The following is an 18,183-nucleotide window of genomic DNA, read 5'->3' as shown; positions in this document are numbered from 1 at the left end:
CAGAGATGAGTTTTGACCAACTTTTCCAATTAAGTAAATAAATTATATGACATAAAATATGAATAAATATTGCTAAAAATTTAATTGAAAATGAGTAGAAAAGAAAAGGAAAGAAAATGAATTAAATTAGAATTTTGACATCACTATGATGTCATTAAAACGCTTCCACCCAATTAAAAGATTAAAATGTGCAGAAAATTGAAAAGAAAAACTGCACTCTTCTTCCTCCCATAGCCCAGTCGAAATCCCTCTCCAACCCCAATCCACCATTAAAGCTTCATTAAGCTTTCAACTCCACTCCAATTCACCTTAAAATCTCATCCTCTCTTTTCAAAAATTTATCCCTACCACTAGAGCAAGCTTCAGGTAGTAATTAGAAGAAGAAAAAGTGAGGTTTAGCAAGCTTAGAAGTGACTCCATTCAAGGTTAGTGTCAATTAATCCTTTAAACTTTGTGTATGCGTCATTGGGAGTATGAATTGATCCATTGATGTATGTGTTTGAAGAATTGAAATGGTTGGAGTTAGGGTTTGAAGCAAAAATTTGAGATTTTGCTCATGTATTGGTGAAAAGAAGTTCTAATGGTTAATTAGTGACCATGGGAATTGAAGTGATTTGTGCCATGGGAATTGAAGTTAGGTTTGCTGCCTAGTGTGACCTGCAGGACTGGGTGTGAGTCTAGAAGATTTGGGTAGCTATAACTAGAGTGGGGTAGGTTCAATTAGTGCAAGGCCAATTTGACATGAAATTAAATACATAATGGCACAACTTTGATGAAGGAACCCTGCCCAGAAAACCATAATACACTGACCTAAAAATTGACCAAATCCAGGTACCATTCATTCTGCCTGGGTAAAATGACTAAATGAACAATGATCATTCATTTGGTTATAACTCAGTGTAGAAAGGTCCAATTGACCTGAAATTTATATCAATGAAAGGATTAGATAATTTAGAACAAATTTCATGCAGAACACAAACTCTAATTCTGGACTTAACCAAATGAAATTGTTGGCCAAAGTTGAGCAACCAAATCTGGCAGATTGGGATTCTGCCCAGAAATTCTAGGCAGATACTAATCCGGCAAGCCTTGTTCAAATTAGTATATCTTGAGCTAGAAAACTCAAAATGGAGTGATTCAAAAAGGTAATTAAAGAAGACACATAAAGAAACAACTTTCATGAAGAGAATTTTATCAAATTCCTATTGTACAAATGACTAATGGAACAGTAAACTTAGTGCTTGAAATCTGAAAATTTTAAAATAACCAATACTAAGCTTTATAATGGTATTGGCAACCAATGCCAACAATTTTAGAATGCAAAATGTGGTATGTTAGGGATATTAGAACCAATATACCTATTGTCTATGAAAAGTTAACATTTTAGTTGACTAATGGAATAAATAGTAATAATTAAATTTCAATTTCAAAAAAAAATTGCATAATTAAAAGTGTTAAATGCCCTAGTAGGCCTAGTGTGATTGGTTTGGATAGGTTGGCATGCCAATAGGGTTCTGTTAGCAGTACTGTGTATGGCATCATGACATTTTGTGATTCATGGCTTAAATGGCCATTCTGTGATTTTATGGCTTTTAGCCATTCTGACACTATGGTGATACTTGGTCTTGTGCCTAATATTTATTACAACTTATTAGATGTTCTGTTGCATACCGGGAGACACATTTTGACCAATGGTGTGAAGGCCCGAGGTACTTAGTACCCAGTGCTAGTTTACCTGTTATCCAGTCCAGTCAACTGGTATAGGTTACTTGGGCAACCAAAAATAAATATTGATAAATTTTAATCAATTATTGATATAAAAAGTACCAAATAAATAATACTATAAATAATTACAAAAAATTTGTCTGTATGAGAAATCAACATATATACTGCATGTTTATTTCTTTTTAGTTTTTTATTTTATTATTGGCACCATTAAGCAGTATTGCTTAGCGCGTTGCTTTTGCCATGCATAGGTACTGGAGATACAGAGCGTGATTCCAATAGACCCCAGTTCGGGTGAGGATCAAATCTGCGAGCGTCCTGTGTAACTTCTCAGCTACAATACATTGGTAGGATGCTAGGCTACATTTTGTATTTTGTGTTTGTATTTTTGTACATTTTGTAATTAAACTTTTATTTTATCATGTATATTTGGAACTTATGTGATTATGTATTAATGAAATTTTTTGTAAATTGAGTTCATAAATAAAAGTTGAGTATTTATTTATGATTTGAGTATAAATATGATGTGAATTGAATGATTGGAAAGTTTGAGAAATTGATGAGAATTTATTGAGAATTGATGACATATTTGGAGTTGTCGATTTGAACAATTATTGAAAGTGTTTTCTACAGGTTTCGAAAAACTCTTTTCTCCATTTTTAGCCAGTACTCTGCCGGATTTTCTGTAAAATTTTCGAAACCTTAAATTAATTCAAAATTTTAGTAAATAAATTAAATGACATAAATTTCACTTTGTGATAAATAAATAAATTAAGAAAAGGGTAAATTATAATAAAATAAGATTTGTTGCTTCGACACACTGTGTGACATATCTTACTCGGCTACACTATAGACGGGTAAGGGGTGTCACAAGTTTGCTCAAACAAAATAAACAATGACTACAAAACTACATACAATAAAAGGAAATATAGTAAGCTTGGCACATCAGCATAAAAAAAAAAATCAAAGAAAATGAAAAAATTGACTACGATAAGCTTGCATTAAACATTTTAAATTATATATATATGGAATCATAAACACATAAAAATCAAAATGAACCATAAATAGACATCAAAACACTACAAAATCAAGCATCATGGCCAATCAAACATTTTTTAACTCTCTTTTAGTAAAATTAAACCTATCTTCACTCAAAGGTTTTGTAAAGATATCAGCAAGTTGGTTATTTGTATCCATAAATTTAGGAACAACATTACCATTTAGCATATGATCACATATGAAATGATGCCTAATATTAATATACTCAGTCCTAAAATGTTGAATGGGGCTCTTAGTCAAATTGATTGCACTTATGTTGTCACATTTTATAGGAAAGTGATCAAGAGATACCTTGAAGTCTCTTAATTTTTGCTTAATCCAAAGAATTTGGCTAAAACAAAGACCCGCAATTACATATTCAGCTTCGTTAGTTGAAAGTGCATCAGAATTTTTTTTCTTGCTACACCAAGAAACTAAAGAGTGTCCTATGAGTTGACAAGTATTGAAGGTACTTTTCCTATCTAGGATGCTTCCAGCAAAGTCAACATACGAGTAGGAACACAAGTCAAATGATGCATTTCTCGGATACCATAGACCTCAATGCAATTTACCACTTAAATACTTAAGAATGCATTTTAGGACATGCAAATGAGACTATTGACATGAAAATGAGACTATTTAGGACATGATTGAAAATGTGCATACAAGCATATGAAAAACATTATGCCTAGTCTACTAGCAGTGAGATTAATAGACTACCATTCATACCTCGATAAAGCCTTTCATAAACCAGTTTTCCTTTTTTATCCTTGTCTAACTTGGTGTTGTGCTCATTGGAGTTCTACTTAGCTTACTATTCTCCATTCCAAACCTATTGATTATCTCTTTTGTGTACCTCACTTGATTAATAAAGATACCATCCTTAGCTTGCTTGACTTGAAGCCCAAGGAAGAACTTAAGTTTTCCAATCATGCTCATCTTAAATTCACTTTCCATAGTACTAGAAAACTCTTTACACAAACACTCATTAAGGCCATTAGAATCTTGCTTGCATATGCATCATATATGAATTTTAGACTCTTTCAAATGGATGTTAAATTGCATTTTTAAATGGTTTTATAGAGAATCCACGGCACCAAATCAGGTTCTTGAGTTCTGCTTTGACCGAAACATGACCTTAGGGTCATTTCAATACTATTGCCATCTTGTCCAAATATCTTCATTGACATAGGAGTGCTTTTTTTTTTTTTTCCATTTTTCTTAATATGCACCGTTATGTCTTTATATCGAGCGGTTGCTTTTGTTTTCCAACATGCCTTGATCCTTACTTCTGTCTCAGAAATCCAATGAAATATTTTATATAATAAATGATTCAATTATACTATTAATAATAGATATATTTGAGTAACATATATTCTTGTGTGATAAAATAATTAAAAAAATGATATTTATCACCTTAAACTCTTCCTAATAAAACTCTTGTGTCACCTGCAAGACATCATTCCAACAAACGCTTTCAGTATCAATATGTTCTTTAAAAATACTTGTAATAACATAAGCAACACTAGGATGGCTAATTGTTGCCCTTCACACAAGAGAATAAAATTATTTATGATTAAATGTTATAAATATCACACAAATATTAGCAAACTAATTATTGAAATGTACTTACAACTTTCCTCCATGTATATGAATGAGACTCCACCGTGCAAGATCATTCCTAGTGGGAATGGTTAGATGTGATCCATGTGAGTTAGTAGCGGTAGTGACATGGACAATTTCCTAAATGCCAAGACCTAATGTCTGATGGGACTTTGGTCTCTCATACTGATGGGACACTGTTGTCATAGGCTCAACATTGTTAGATTGAGAAGTTGTACCAAGATTCCCCTGAGGTGAAATAGTCTCTTAATTTTATCAATCTTTAAGTGCACTTAGTGCTTCATATTTAATGGATAAGGAAGGGTGACAAAAGCTCTTAGATAATCTTAGGACCAAAAGGCATCAAACCTAAGGTTGAACTACATCAATCAGTCCAAGGTAGAATAACTAGAAAATTCTATCTAGTTTAATTGATAAACTCTTTTAAAATAATGTATTTAAACTATACTCAACTAGATTAAAACTTAATCCCATTTCCCAAACTAATTGGATCAACTTTATGGCAAAGTCTTGGCCATGTTGAGAATTCATGTTTAAGTGCTAGAGACCTCTTAATTCCACTAAAAGTTCAAGTGGAGAATGAGAATGATTATTTTAGCAACCTTACTACTAGAATAATAGGTGATGCAGGACAAAATGACGACCAACCTACTAATGCTTTGTGATGACCAAATTGGAGCAATTGATTAGTCTTAGGGAGTTGGGGTTTGTTAGTTTTGAGGCTAAAGAAATGTTTTCGGATGTAATAATTGAGGGAGTAAAAAGAGAGAATAAAAAGTTACAACTTTCTACTAGGTTGGGATTAGGATCCCACACTAAGAAAATTGTAAACCAATATTAAATATGGAAGAAAACAACTTTTTAAATATTCCTAAAGATAATAAAATCTACAAGTGATATTAAACCTTATTCCTGAAAAGAAATTATGCATGAAAATTTTGAATTTCCTAATGAAAATTTATATCAAAATAATCTATTGTGCACCATGGAAGCCTATAAAGTATAAAGAAATAAAGCAAATATACAAAACAACATGATTTTCATGGTTCACCCTCTCTACATTGGGCTACATCCATGGCATGCCATCTTCCACTATCATTAAATATAAACATCCATTACAAGCTCAAAGATATCTATCCATCAACCTAATTACACTTAAGAGAACACTCACTACATAATTGCTCATAGTAAATACATTAGTTAGTCCTTTTAGCCTCTTCTAGATATAACCTAATATATTTACCACTTTAACAACTATATCACAAAGGGTGTCTTTAACTACATGGGCAAGGGCCCTCTCACTAATGGATAATAATTCCTTCCTCTTGAATTCTATATACTTTCTCCACTTTAGTTCAAAGCCTCTTTCCCTCTATGGGACTACAATGGGCAGGAGTCCTTTATCTGTTACACCTTACCCTTTCATAAAATATGACATGCTCCCATAATATGCCTAATAAATTACCGAAACACCCACTACCGATAATCCATTAAACATATTACTAGGGATTTAATGATTCCAAATTCATTTTCAAGTTAAACTTATCGATAAAAGGTTTAATAGTTATTCTAAGGTTTAAGAAAAATACCATGAAATTAAATTAAAAAAAAGTATTTTTAAAACTTAAAGAAATTAGATGAAAATTCGGTATGGTGATGGCTAAAAATCTATCTACCCTAAAATTTTAAATCTATTAAAACAAACTGTAGCGATACATCTATAATACTAAATTTATCAAATTAACATTTCAACAAATGCTTTCCTCATTCACAACCAAAAGGAAAAAATCCTTACAAATTTATATTCATTTGATATTACTAAAATAATATTACATCACCTTTACGTAACTACTTAAATATTTCTTATATACATATAGTTATTATTTACTTCAGAAAAAAAAATCAAAAGCGTAACTTTAGAATTATACCTCGCTTGCAAAAAGAATGCGGTGTCTATTACTCTCACTCAGTGGTTTTTTCCTTTCCTTTACCTGTGACAGTATAAAAAAAACTTTCATTTCCTTTCCTTTATGTCTATTGCATAAAAAAAAACCATCGCTGAGTGCAAAGACTTAGTGGTGCATAACTATTAATTTATAAAACCTCATGTAAAACATAAATATCATTTCATAATAATATATTTCATTTATTCACAATTTCATGAAACACAAAAATAAATACAAAACTTTCAATAACACATTTCTTATACCATTTAAAAATAGTTAGTGTTGCCAACATCTTATAGTTTGTACAATGGCACAAAATTTTCGATCAATGCCATGTTGTATACCACGACAAAGCTATCTCAACCCCAACTAGCCGATACTAATGAGGGAGGAAAATTTAGCTAGCAAATATGAGTGCACCCATCCAATCTCAACCTCAACTGGTAAGCCAGAAAGGGAGAATAATATAACCAATCTCAACCCCACAAGTGGAGGAGGAATAGATCCAATCTCAACCTCATAAAGTGAGGGAGGAAACTAAAGTCTGTTATGCCAATTGTGGTTTTAAAATAATTTCCATTCAAATAAACAAACATTTCAAATCATCACATATGGTTAGCAACACATCAATTTCACAAACACTTCTAAATCACATACATCCGACCACCCCCATGCTATAATATAATAAATGGCCAAACGTCCGCCTTTTCATCACAATAATAAATTCTTTTCAACATTAAAAATGTTCTCAAAGTAGTATAAATAATTCTCAATCAATCACATTTTTTTTTGACAAGGGAAATTCACATTTGAGCTTGTAGAAAATTTATTCCTTCCATTTGCAAATTTAAAACACTAAAGGATTAGAGTTGTGCACAAACCTTATCTTAGTCGCCTTTTTTTGATATATTTCTCCCTTTACTTCTAACTTCTCTTCTCCACTGAAACACACAATTTAAAAAGCTTCAATACTTATTCTAACTTCCACTAGTAACTAACCAAATAAATTCCTTGTGAAATTCCTAAAATAACTTCACATTTTAACTATTCCCCTAACAATCAGCTCAGGTAAAAGCAAGAATTAGCTTGTGCTTTCTCTATAAAATTTTTAGATTTATGTCTTACCTTTCATTTGGTTTTTGAATCACTTGATTCTAATTTATAGATCACAAGTTATGACCAAATAAGCAGGATCTGGTCAAATTGCCTTTTTCTTCCAGAATACAGGGCAAACTTTGGACAGATTTTAAAACTCGATTTTAGTCAAGTTTCAGTCATAATATTCAAATTGGCCCGCATGAAAGTTGTTCCTCTTGTAACACCCTCACCATAGGTAGACCATACGTTCTACTATTCCGATGACTAATATCTGTCCGGACAGCTAGGATATTGCATTTGATAAGAATATGATTTAGGCATTCCTTCATATTTTAAACCTCACATTTAGCCTTAACCTACCTTAATCTCATTTCAACCCTTGCAAACCCCCTTGAACCTTAATTCCCTAATTTCTTTGGAACCCAAATCATTTACCTAGCCATAAAACCTAAACACTACCACCTATTTATGAGAATAATATTCCCCGGCAACGGTGCCAAAAAAACTTGATACGGTGTAATCCGCAAGTGCACGGGTCACAGTAGTATAGTTTTAAAAATGATATCGATCCCACAGGGAATTGTGCTTAAATTGGAAATAAAAGGATAAGCTAATTAGAATGGCAAAAATTAAAGATATTAAAAATGAAATCTAAAAATTAAAATTGGTATTTGAGGAATTTAAGCTAAATTAAACAATTAACTAAAATTAATTAAACTAGATCACCAAAATTTAATTTGAAATTTCTATTTATGAAATTGAGAGGAATTAAATCTAAATTCAATAAAAATTAAAGTGATTCTAGAGATTGGATTTTCAATATTGTTTGCATGTGGTTTATCCCTAATTTAGCCAAACACATGAGAATTACAATTTTGAGGGAAATCAATTCTTAAATTTTTGAAACTTTTTTCAAGCATTTCAAAGTTGGTTTTCATTAAATCAAACCCTGTTTTCACGGTATTTCAAACCTAACAAAAACCCAATTAAAGCTCTAATTGATTTTGGAAAGTCCCCTTAATCCTCTTAGCTTATCTCTAACACCAAGAAAACTAAGTTTATTGCAAGATTATCTATCCCAAATATTCACTTTTCAGTCCATCTATTAAGGATTAAAGCTTAACTTAATGAGGGCCCATTCATCAAGCAAGGCAACAAGCTCACAAGCAATAAATCAAAATGTAACAAACCTCATTTAAATGACTAAATCAGTTCAAAACCACAACACAAAACAATATTTACAAACCCATCTCTAGAATCTCAAACAACTACTCACAAATCATTGTTTCAAGGCAAACCCAAGTGTATAAATGAAGAAATAATGGAAATCTAAGTTAAGGAATAGAAAAACCCAGAAATTTGCTGCTGAATCTACTGCTGAAGAGTGCAGAAAATGGGTTCTGCAGCTGCTGGAAAATGGCTTTCCGTCCTTCCCTCTTTCTCTCCTTCTTTCTTGCCAAAAATGCCTCTCTTCCTCCTTATGGAAAGAAAATGATAAAGGAGACTTTATATGGGTTAGGGGTCTACCTTAGAATGGGTAAAAAGGTGGAAGATTCCCGAGAAAGTGAGGTATAAAATCAGAGTAATGAAAATGCCACGTCAGTCATTTCCAGTAAAAACGACATAAGCTGAGTCGATTGTGTCGCGGGTTGTGTCGCAGGTTGTGTAACTCTCGGCCTGAATATCTGACAATCGACACAACCTGCGACATAAGCTCAATCGGTTATGTCGCATGTTGTGTAACTCTCGGCCATTTTTTACTCAACTTCAAAAATTTTTGCAATTCAACTCTAATCTCCTCTAAATGGCTACTCTGATCAAAATACACCAAATTTCTCCAAATTTAACCTACAAAACAAATAAATTCCAAAAATTAAACTAAGAAGTGTGAAAATTATAAAATTGACTAAATATATGCTAATATCTATAATAATAGCTATGAACAAGGGTAAATTATGTGCAAAAATTACACCTAAATGACTATCTAAAATGCATGCATCAAATTCCCCCATACTCAAACTCTTGCTTGTCCCCAAGCAAAATTTCATTAAAACTCATTTGGAAGGGAATAGAATCAGTCTTTGAAAACACAAAAATCACTAATCCAAACCACCAACTTACCTCTAGCCACCAACATTCCAAATTCCCACCAGCAAAGCACAAAGAATGAAGCAATCACTCTCAACAATTACAAAATAGCTAAGAATTAACCAATCAACCCAAGCAGCAAATACCAACTAACTACAAGAGTCAATTGTGTCAAAACAAACCTAAATGAAATAGATAGCCAATGTGTCTCAAATAGATGGTGAGTAATGTATGGAAGATTATATTGCCAAACCCATATGCAAGCATAAAAGATCTAACTCTACTAATATAACAAGCATTTTTCAAAGAATTATTAGGTCTTTTTAAGGGTTGTAATGGGGTCAAATAAGGTAAAATTGTGGTTAACAAAGAAAGAGAATAAGGAAAACAAAATATGAGAATAATATTAATCATGAAACTCAAAGTGCATCCTTTTTTTTTATAATAAAATTTTTTTTTATCAAGAGGAAAGAAATTCACAATGAATCTCAAGTGCTATCACTATGATTATATAAAGGGACTACTTTTTATACATTTTTTTTTATGTATGTGTCCCTATTTCATGTCACACCCAAAATTACCTTTGGGATATTTTGGTGACCCCTTTTTTTTTTTTATCAACTTTTCACAATTACTCTAGCACTTTTCAAGATGTTTTAATCCTCCGAGGTTTTTTTTTTTTTTTTTTTTTTTTTTTTTTTTTTTTTATAAATCATTATTTTTTTATGAACTTAATTGCTAAAATATTATTCTCATAAATAGGTGGTAGTGTTTAGGTTTTATGGCTAGGTAAATGATTTGGGTTCCAAAGAAATTAGGGAATTAAGGTTCAAGGGGGTTTTGCAAGGGTTGAAATGAGATTAAGGTAGGTTAAGGCTAAATGTGAGGTTTAAAATATGAAGGAATGCCTAAATCATATTCCTATCAAATGCAAGTTAAAAATTTCACTTTGAAAGATCTAAGATGCATGTTCTAGGAATGGTGAGACGACAATGACCATTTTCTTCCTTAAAGGCTTATTCAGACACTCAAAACTCAAAATAACTAATCAGAATCTACATACCTAGATGAATGTATTAATTTTCAGCTATTAAGTAAGAGAAAGAATAATGCTTAAGACTTTGTACCCAGCTGGAACTTTCATTCCACTAACCATCTAAAGGCAAGTTGGATTGCTTGAATAAGTGGCTTATGGAATTCAAAGACTGGTTTAAAAAATTCAAAAATTTTAAATGAATAAATGGAATGCATGAGTGTAAATGTATAATCAACCTATATGTAACTAAGTATGCATAACTAAATGTATGAAGCTAAATGCAGTGTATATATGTGAATATGTACAAGTATGAATTAATGAGTATGTCACTATATGCAAGTGAAAAAGAAAAATAATTTTTGAAAAAAATTTACCCTCTCCCCCATACTCAGAATGAACATTGTCCTCAATGTTAAAAGATTGCAAGGAATGGGATAATTTGGCTATATGTGCAGAAAGAATTATTACCCTGTTTCATAAGTGATAGCACAACTTGTGTTGAAAGGGACACAAGCTGAGATAAGAATTGTTACCTCATTGAAGTGCAGCCAATTTAATTAAATAAAATTTGGACAGCTACTGCACTCATTACAAAAGAAACAGTGCAATGGAATCCATTAAATCAATTAAACTCAAAAAGTTGAAATAGAGTGGTTAAGCTCAAAAAATATAGCCATCAAGTGTAAATCCGAAATAGCACATAAAAGCAAATGAGCAAAGTACTAAAGATTCAAAAGAAAAATATACGAATGCGCAGCTAAAAAAAATAAAAAAGTTAAATAAGCAAATGTTTCAAATAAAAGAAAAGCAACACAAGCAAAATATTAACTAAACAAGTTACTAAAAACACTAATTAATTAAGCAATTAAAAATAAAGACATGAAATGTTTTTTTTTTTATTTTATTTATTTTTTTTATAATGGGTTAGTGGGCTTTTTGGGCTTGGGGTGGTTGCAGGCCCATTCTGGTGAAGTGAGTTCTTATCTTGCAAAACAAACAAACAACACAAGTTAGAACACAAGGATGGGGGTTGTGCCGTGGAAGTTGTGAAATAATCTGCCCAAAATGTGCCCAGTGAACACAAGCGACAACACAAGCAAAACCGGTTATGTCGCAGGTTGTGAAATCTGCTGCCCAAATTTGACCAAATTTCATAACACCTAAAAAATTGAAACAAATTAGATTTCAAATGATTAGACCTTCATAACATGAATTCTAATTGTTCAACTTGTTATGTTCATCAAATACTCATAAAAAAAATAATTTTTCAAAGCAACAATTCACACATCCATATTCAAATAATTTTTTTTTTAAACCAAGATGACAAGGTTTGGAAAAATTTTCTCTTAAAATTAACAAAAAGGGCAATGAATCCAGCAAGATCCACCAACAAATACTCAATAATAGAAAGATGAAAATTATAAGTGAACAAATTTAAAACTAAAATTTAAAGCTAAAATTCAAAGCTAGAACTAAAACAAAAAAAAAATATATTTTTTTATGCTCATTTGCTTGTAATGAATTGTATCCCATCTGCACAAGAAAATTAGAACAATATCAAACTCTGAATAAGGAGTATAGAAAAACTTAAAACAAATATATATATGAAAGAAATAAAGAATCAATGAAAAATTGGGAGTTATGCACAAAAATGCTAAGTTTAGGTCTTTAGCTTGACCATATTCACTCAAGATTTTATGGAGAATGAGAGAGATAGCAAGTTGCTATCTTCTCAATTGGTTCACCAACTGAATAGTGCCTCAACCTTTGCCCATTTACCTTGAAATTACCCGATTTTTCACCAAAGATTTCCACAGCACCATGAGGGAAAACTTTCACAATTTTGAATGGACCGGACCACCTTGATTTTAATTTTCCTGGAAAAATTTTTAACCTTGAATTGAATAAGAGAACCAAATCTCCTTCTTTAAAGTCCTTTTTCTTGATATGCGTATTATGCCATTTTTTAGTTCTTTCTTTATAGATCCTAGCATTTTCATAAGCATCAAGTCTCAATTCTTCTAACTCATCAAGTTGCAAAAGTCTTTTGTGTCTAGCAGCTTGTAAATCAAAATTGATTGCTCTAATGGCCCAATAAGCTTTATGTTCTAACTCTACGGGCAAATGGCATGATTTCCCAAAAACTAACCTATAAGGTGTAGTTCCTATGGGTGTTTTAAATGCTGTTCTATATGCTCAAAGAGTGTCATCTAATTTAAGGGACCAATCTTTTCTGGACTTATTGATAGTTTTCTCCAAGATTTGCTTAATTTCTCTATTTGTGATTTCTACTTGGCCATTTGTTTAAGGGTGATATGGTGTGGCAATCCTATGCTTTACCCCATACTTTCTCACCAATTTTTCAAATTGGTGGTTGCAAAAATGGCTACCACCATCACTGATTATGGCATGTGGGGCACCAAATCTGGTCAAAACAAATTTTTTCAGAAATTTCACCACAACTTTTGCATCATTGGTAGGTGTAGCAATAGCTTCTACCCATTTAGATACATAGTCCACCCCTACCAAGATATATTTATTCCCATAAGAAGATGGAAATGGCCCCATGAAATCAATTCCCCACACATCAAATAATTCAACTTCTAATATGGACTGTTGGGGCATGTCATCTCTCTTGGAAATGTTGCCTACCCTTTGGCACCTATCACACTTGCTTACAAAGTTTCTCACATGTTTAAACATATTAGGCCAATAGAAACCTGATGTCAAGACTTTTTCAACAGTTTTTGAGACACTAAAATGACCACTATATTCAGAGGCATGACAATGGTAAATAACATCATTTATTTCTTCCTCTGGTATACATCTCCTAATTATTCCATCATTACATCTCCTAAACAAAAGAGGTTCTTCCCAAGAATAAAATTTAACATCATGTAAGAATCTTTTCTTTTGCTACCAAGATAAATCGGGTGATAAGACACCACAAGACAAGAAATTCACAATATCAGCAAACCATGGAAGTGCAGAATTCAACACATACAATTGCTCATTCATGAAAAACTCATCAATTGGCACAATTTCATCATCTTTATTTTCAGTTTTTATCCTAGAAAGGTGATCAGCCACCACATTCTCAACACCTTTTTTATCTCTTATTTTCAAATCAAATTCTTGAAGTAACAAAATCCATCTAATCAACCTAGATTTAGCTTCTTTCTTGCTCATTAAATACCTTATTGCTGCATGATCAGTGAAAACTATTACCTTTGAGTTAACCAAATAAGAACGAAATTTATTGAGTGCAAATACTACCGCAAGGAACTCCTTTTCAGTTGTAGCATAATTAACTTGAGCTTCATCAAGGGTTTGGCTTGCATAGTAAATGGCATAAGGTTTTCTATCTTTTCGCTGGCTAAGGACAGCTCCAATAGCAAACTCGCTTGCATCACACATGATTTCGAATGGCAAAGTCCAGCCCGGGGGTTGCATGATAGGAGCCGTTGTTAATGCTGTCTTTAACCTGCAAAAAGCAACCATACAATCTTGATTAAAATCAAATTTAACATCATGATTCAAGAGTTTTGTTAAGGGTTTAGCAAGTTTAGAAAAATCCTGAATAAATCGCCGGTAAAACCCGGCATGTCCAAGAAAACTCCGCACTCCTTTGACAGTGGTTGGAGGGGGCATTTTTTCAATAATTTCTATTTTAGCTCTATCCACTTCAATTCCCCTGTTTGAGATCAAATGCCCTAAAATGATCCCCTCTTGGACTATAAAGTGGCATTTCTCCCAATTCAACACCAGATCATTATCAGCACATCTCTGCAAGATTTTAGACAAATTAGTCAAGCATGAATCAAAATTAGTGCCATATACTAAAAAGTCATCCATGAAGACCTCCATAATTTCTTCAATAAAATCAGAAAAAATGGCCATCATGCACCTTTGAAATGTGCCAGGCGCATTACACAATCCGAATGGCATCCTTCGATAGGCAAAGGTGCCATAGGGACAGGTAAAGGTAGTTTTTTCTTGGTCATCAGGATGGATTGGAATTTGAAAGAAACCAGAATATCCATCTAAGTAACAAAAGAATGAATGCTTGGCTAATCTCTCTAACATTTGATCCATAAAAGGAAGGGGAAAATGGTCTTTTCTTGTAGCATTGTTCAACTTCCTATAGTCTATGCACATTCTCCAACTCAGTAATAGCCTCGTGGGTATCAATTCATTATTCTCATTTTTAACAACTGTCACCCCACCTTTTTTTGGTATAACATGCACAGGACTAACCCACTCACTGTCAGAAATGGGGTAAATAATTCCAGCAACTAGTAATTTTAGGATTTCCTTTTTCACAACACCCTTCATTGTAGGATTCAATCTTCTTTGGTGCTCAATGGAAGGTTTACTATTTGGCTCTAGGAAAATCCTATGCATACAAATTGTTGGACTACTTCCCTTTATATCATCAATTGCATAACTCAAAACTCTTCTATATTCTCTCAAAACTCTCAACAATTTTTCATTCTCAATATCAGTCAAGGATGCATTAATTATAACAGGATATGTTCCATTGGGTCCAAGAAAAGCATACCTGAGGTTGGAAGGAAGAGGTTTAAGATCTACCTTTGGGGCATCCTCTACCTTTAATGATGGTGGTTTGATCTCCAAAGTTTGCACTTCTTCAAGTTGAAAAATTGTGGCTTCAGGATGTGGTGGAGAGCTCTCCAAGTATTGTGCAAAAGCAGCTATGTTGTGATTGTCTTCATCAATGCTCCCACCATGGACTAAGCAATTTTCAAGAGGGTCTTGTGGATAGCTTTTTCTGAAATGCTCTTGAACAATCTCATCAATAATGTCTACCCGTAAATAAGACTCAACTTCTTCATGTTTCCTTTTCATGACTGGATTGATGTTGAATATCATTTGATCATCTCCCACTCTAAGTGTCAATTTCTCACCCTTTACATCAATTAATGCACCAGCTGTTGCCAAAAAGGGTCTTCCCAATAAGATAGGAACTTTTGTGTCTTCTTCCATATCTAGAATGACAAAGTCCACCGGAATGTAGAATTTCCCAACCTTGATAGGCACATTTTCTAGAATGCCTTCTGGATACTTAATTGAACGGTCAGCCAATGAAAGATACATGTTTGTGGGCTTCAACTCTCCCATATTCAACTTCTCATATATTGAAAGTGGCATTAGGCTGACACTAGCTCCAAGGTCACATAAGGCATTTACCACACAATTATCACCTATATGACAAGGAATGGAAAACACACCCGAATCTTTGAGTTTGGGAGGTAACTTCTTCTGAATTATAGCACTGCATTGCTCTCCCAAGTTGATGGTGTCATAATCTTCTAGCCTTCTCTTTTTGGTAAGAAGCTCCTTTAAAAACTTGGCATAACTTGGCATTTGGGATAGTGCCTCAGTGAATGGCACATTGATATACAACTTCTTTAGCACTTCAAGGAATTTCCCAAATTGTTTGTCTAGCTTGTGCTTGATGAATCTTTGAGGTTAGGGAAGGGTGGGCTTGTAAGGTTCAGGTGGGATGTATGGTTTCTCTCCCTCATCTTGCTAACTTTTGCTTTCTTCTTCTTTTTCATTTTTCTCGCTCTCAACTAAATTTTCTTCTTTTATGCTCTCTTTTTCTTCTCTCTTGTTTTCACTTTCTTGACCAACTTTCTTACCACTTCTCAAGGTCACAACCTTACATTGTTCATGAGGGTTTTGTGGTTGGCTAGGTAGTTTCCCATAGGATTTGCTTCCTGATGAGCTTGCTTGTTGAGCCAATTGAGTCTCCAACATGCGATTGTGGACTTGTAATTGATCCATGGTTTGTCTCATGTGTTGCATTTCTTCCTCCAATTTGCTATTCATTTTGCTTTGTTCAGCAAAAAATTTCTCCATCATGCTTTCCAAGGTTGGCTTCGGTTCATGAGGTGGAAGGGATTGTTGTGCTCTTGCTTGATATCCAAGTTGTGGCTGCCTTGTGGGCTGAAATTGAGGCCTATTTTGCTGCATAAACTGCTGGTTATGAGCATAATTTCAGCTTTGGCCTTGTTGAGCAAAAGTTGCTTGTGGTCTCCATGTTGAGTTGTTCACATTAGAGTAAGAATTTCCCATTGGTTTTTGTTGATAACCTCCTGCATAAGCAGCTTGTTCTTGCAAATAATCATCACCGTAAGAAGAGTAATCAACTCCACAACTTTGGGTTCCATCTGTGTAGGCAACTTGTTGCATAGTTGTAGGAGTTGAGGTTGTTGCCTTTATGCAAAAATCACTAAGAAGCTGAGTCAACTGATCAAATCTTGCATTCATGTAGCTAACTGAGTCAAGTTCATAAATCCCAGCCTTCTTTGGCTCAAGTGCTCTAGGATTTCCCCATAAATGGGTATTATGAGCAATCTTCTCTAATAAATCATAGCATTCTTCACTTGTCATTCTCATGAAATCTCCTCCTGCTTGTGAATCAATTGTGTTTCTTATGGCTGGAGTAACTCTGGTGTAGAAATTCTGAACAATCATCCATATCGGTATTTCATGATGAGGACATTGCCTTTCAAGCTCCTTAAATCTCATCCAAGATTCATACAAAGTTTCATCATCCCTTGGTTTAAAAGCTACCATCAAATTTCTTAAATGAGTGGTCTTCCCAGGTGGGAAAAATTGAGATAGAAAAGCTTGAGATAGCTGCTCCTAAGTAGCTATAGTAGCTTGTGGAAGTGAGTCATACCACTCCAATGCTGAATCCCGAAGAGAGAATGGAAATAAGGTGAGCCGAATTACTTCATCTGAAACTCCAGGTTGCCTTTGTGTGCCACATATCATCAAAATTTTCTTCAAATGAGAATGAGGATTTTCAAGTGGACTACCTCCAAATTGTGAATTCTGGACCATTTGAATAAGACCAGTCTTTAACTCAAATTGATTAGCTCCAATGATAGGTCTGTTATCTCTCACATCAGCATATCTAGGAAAAGCATAATCTAACATGGATCTTCTCTGAGGATCATTTTGATTAACAACTTCATTTTGCCTGTTTTGCTCATTTCCTCCATTATCTCCACCAATAGCTCTATTTTGATTCTCCATATTTTCAATTGTCTCCTTTTGCTCAAATCATTGCTGTTCTTCTTTTTCTGCTTCCTTTCTTCTCTTGTATTCCCTTTTGTTGGCTCGGCAGAATTTTTCAATTTCAGGGTTGAACAACAATTCAGTATCACTTGTGCTTTTCGATCGTCTCATAAACAAGAAAAGTACCTGAAAAACACAAGGAACAACAGTGAAAATAAAAGAAAATAAAAATTCTAATCAGCTTAAAACAATTAAAATCCAACTTAAAAACAAACAATTCCTCGGTAACGACGCCAAAAAAACTTGATACGGTGTAATCCGCAAGTGCACGGGTCACAGTAGTATAGTTTTAAAAATGATATCGATCCCACAGGGAATTGTGCTTAAATTGGAAATAAAAGGATAAGCTAATTAGAATGGCAAAAATTAAAGATATTAAAAATGAAATTTAAAAATTAAAATTGGTATTTGAGGAATTTAAGCTAAATTAAACAATTAACTAAAATTAATTAAACTAGATCACCAAAATTTAATTTGAAATTTCTATTTATGAAATTGAGAGGAATTAAATCTAAA

At 33.2% G+C, this 18,183-nt stretch overlaps 1 non-coding gene across 1 annotated transcript; it reads left to right on the top strand.

Annotated features, from left to right (window-relative positions):
* The first annotated feature begins 17,068 nt into the window (after positions 1-17,068).
* On the top strand, positions 17,069-17,174 carry LOC131174211 (small nucleolar RNA R71). Its single transcript, XR_009144459.1, has one exon. It is a non-coding gene; the product is annotated as a small nucleolar RNA R71 (small nucleolar RNA).
* Positions 17,175-18,183: the final 1,009 nt, after the last annotated feature.

Source organism: Hevea brasiliensis, chromosome 15 (assembly GCF_030052815.1).
Source record: "Hevea brasiliensis isolate MT/VB/25A 57/8 chromosome 15, ASM3005281v1, whole genome shotgun sequence".
NCBI lineage: Eukaryota > Viridiplantae > Streptophyta > Magnoliopsida > Malpighiales > Euphorbiaceae > Hevea > Hevea brasiliensis.
Note: the sequence above shows the minus strand (reverse complement) of the source record. Positions and strands in the feature narration are given on the sequence as shown.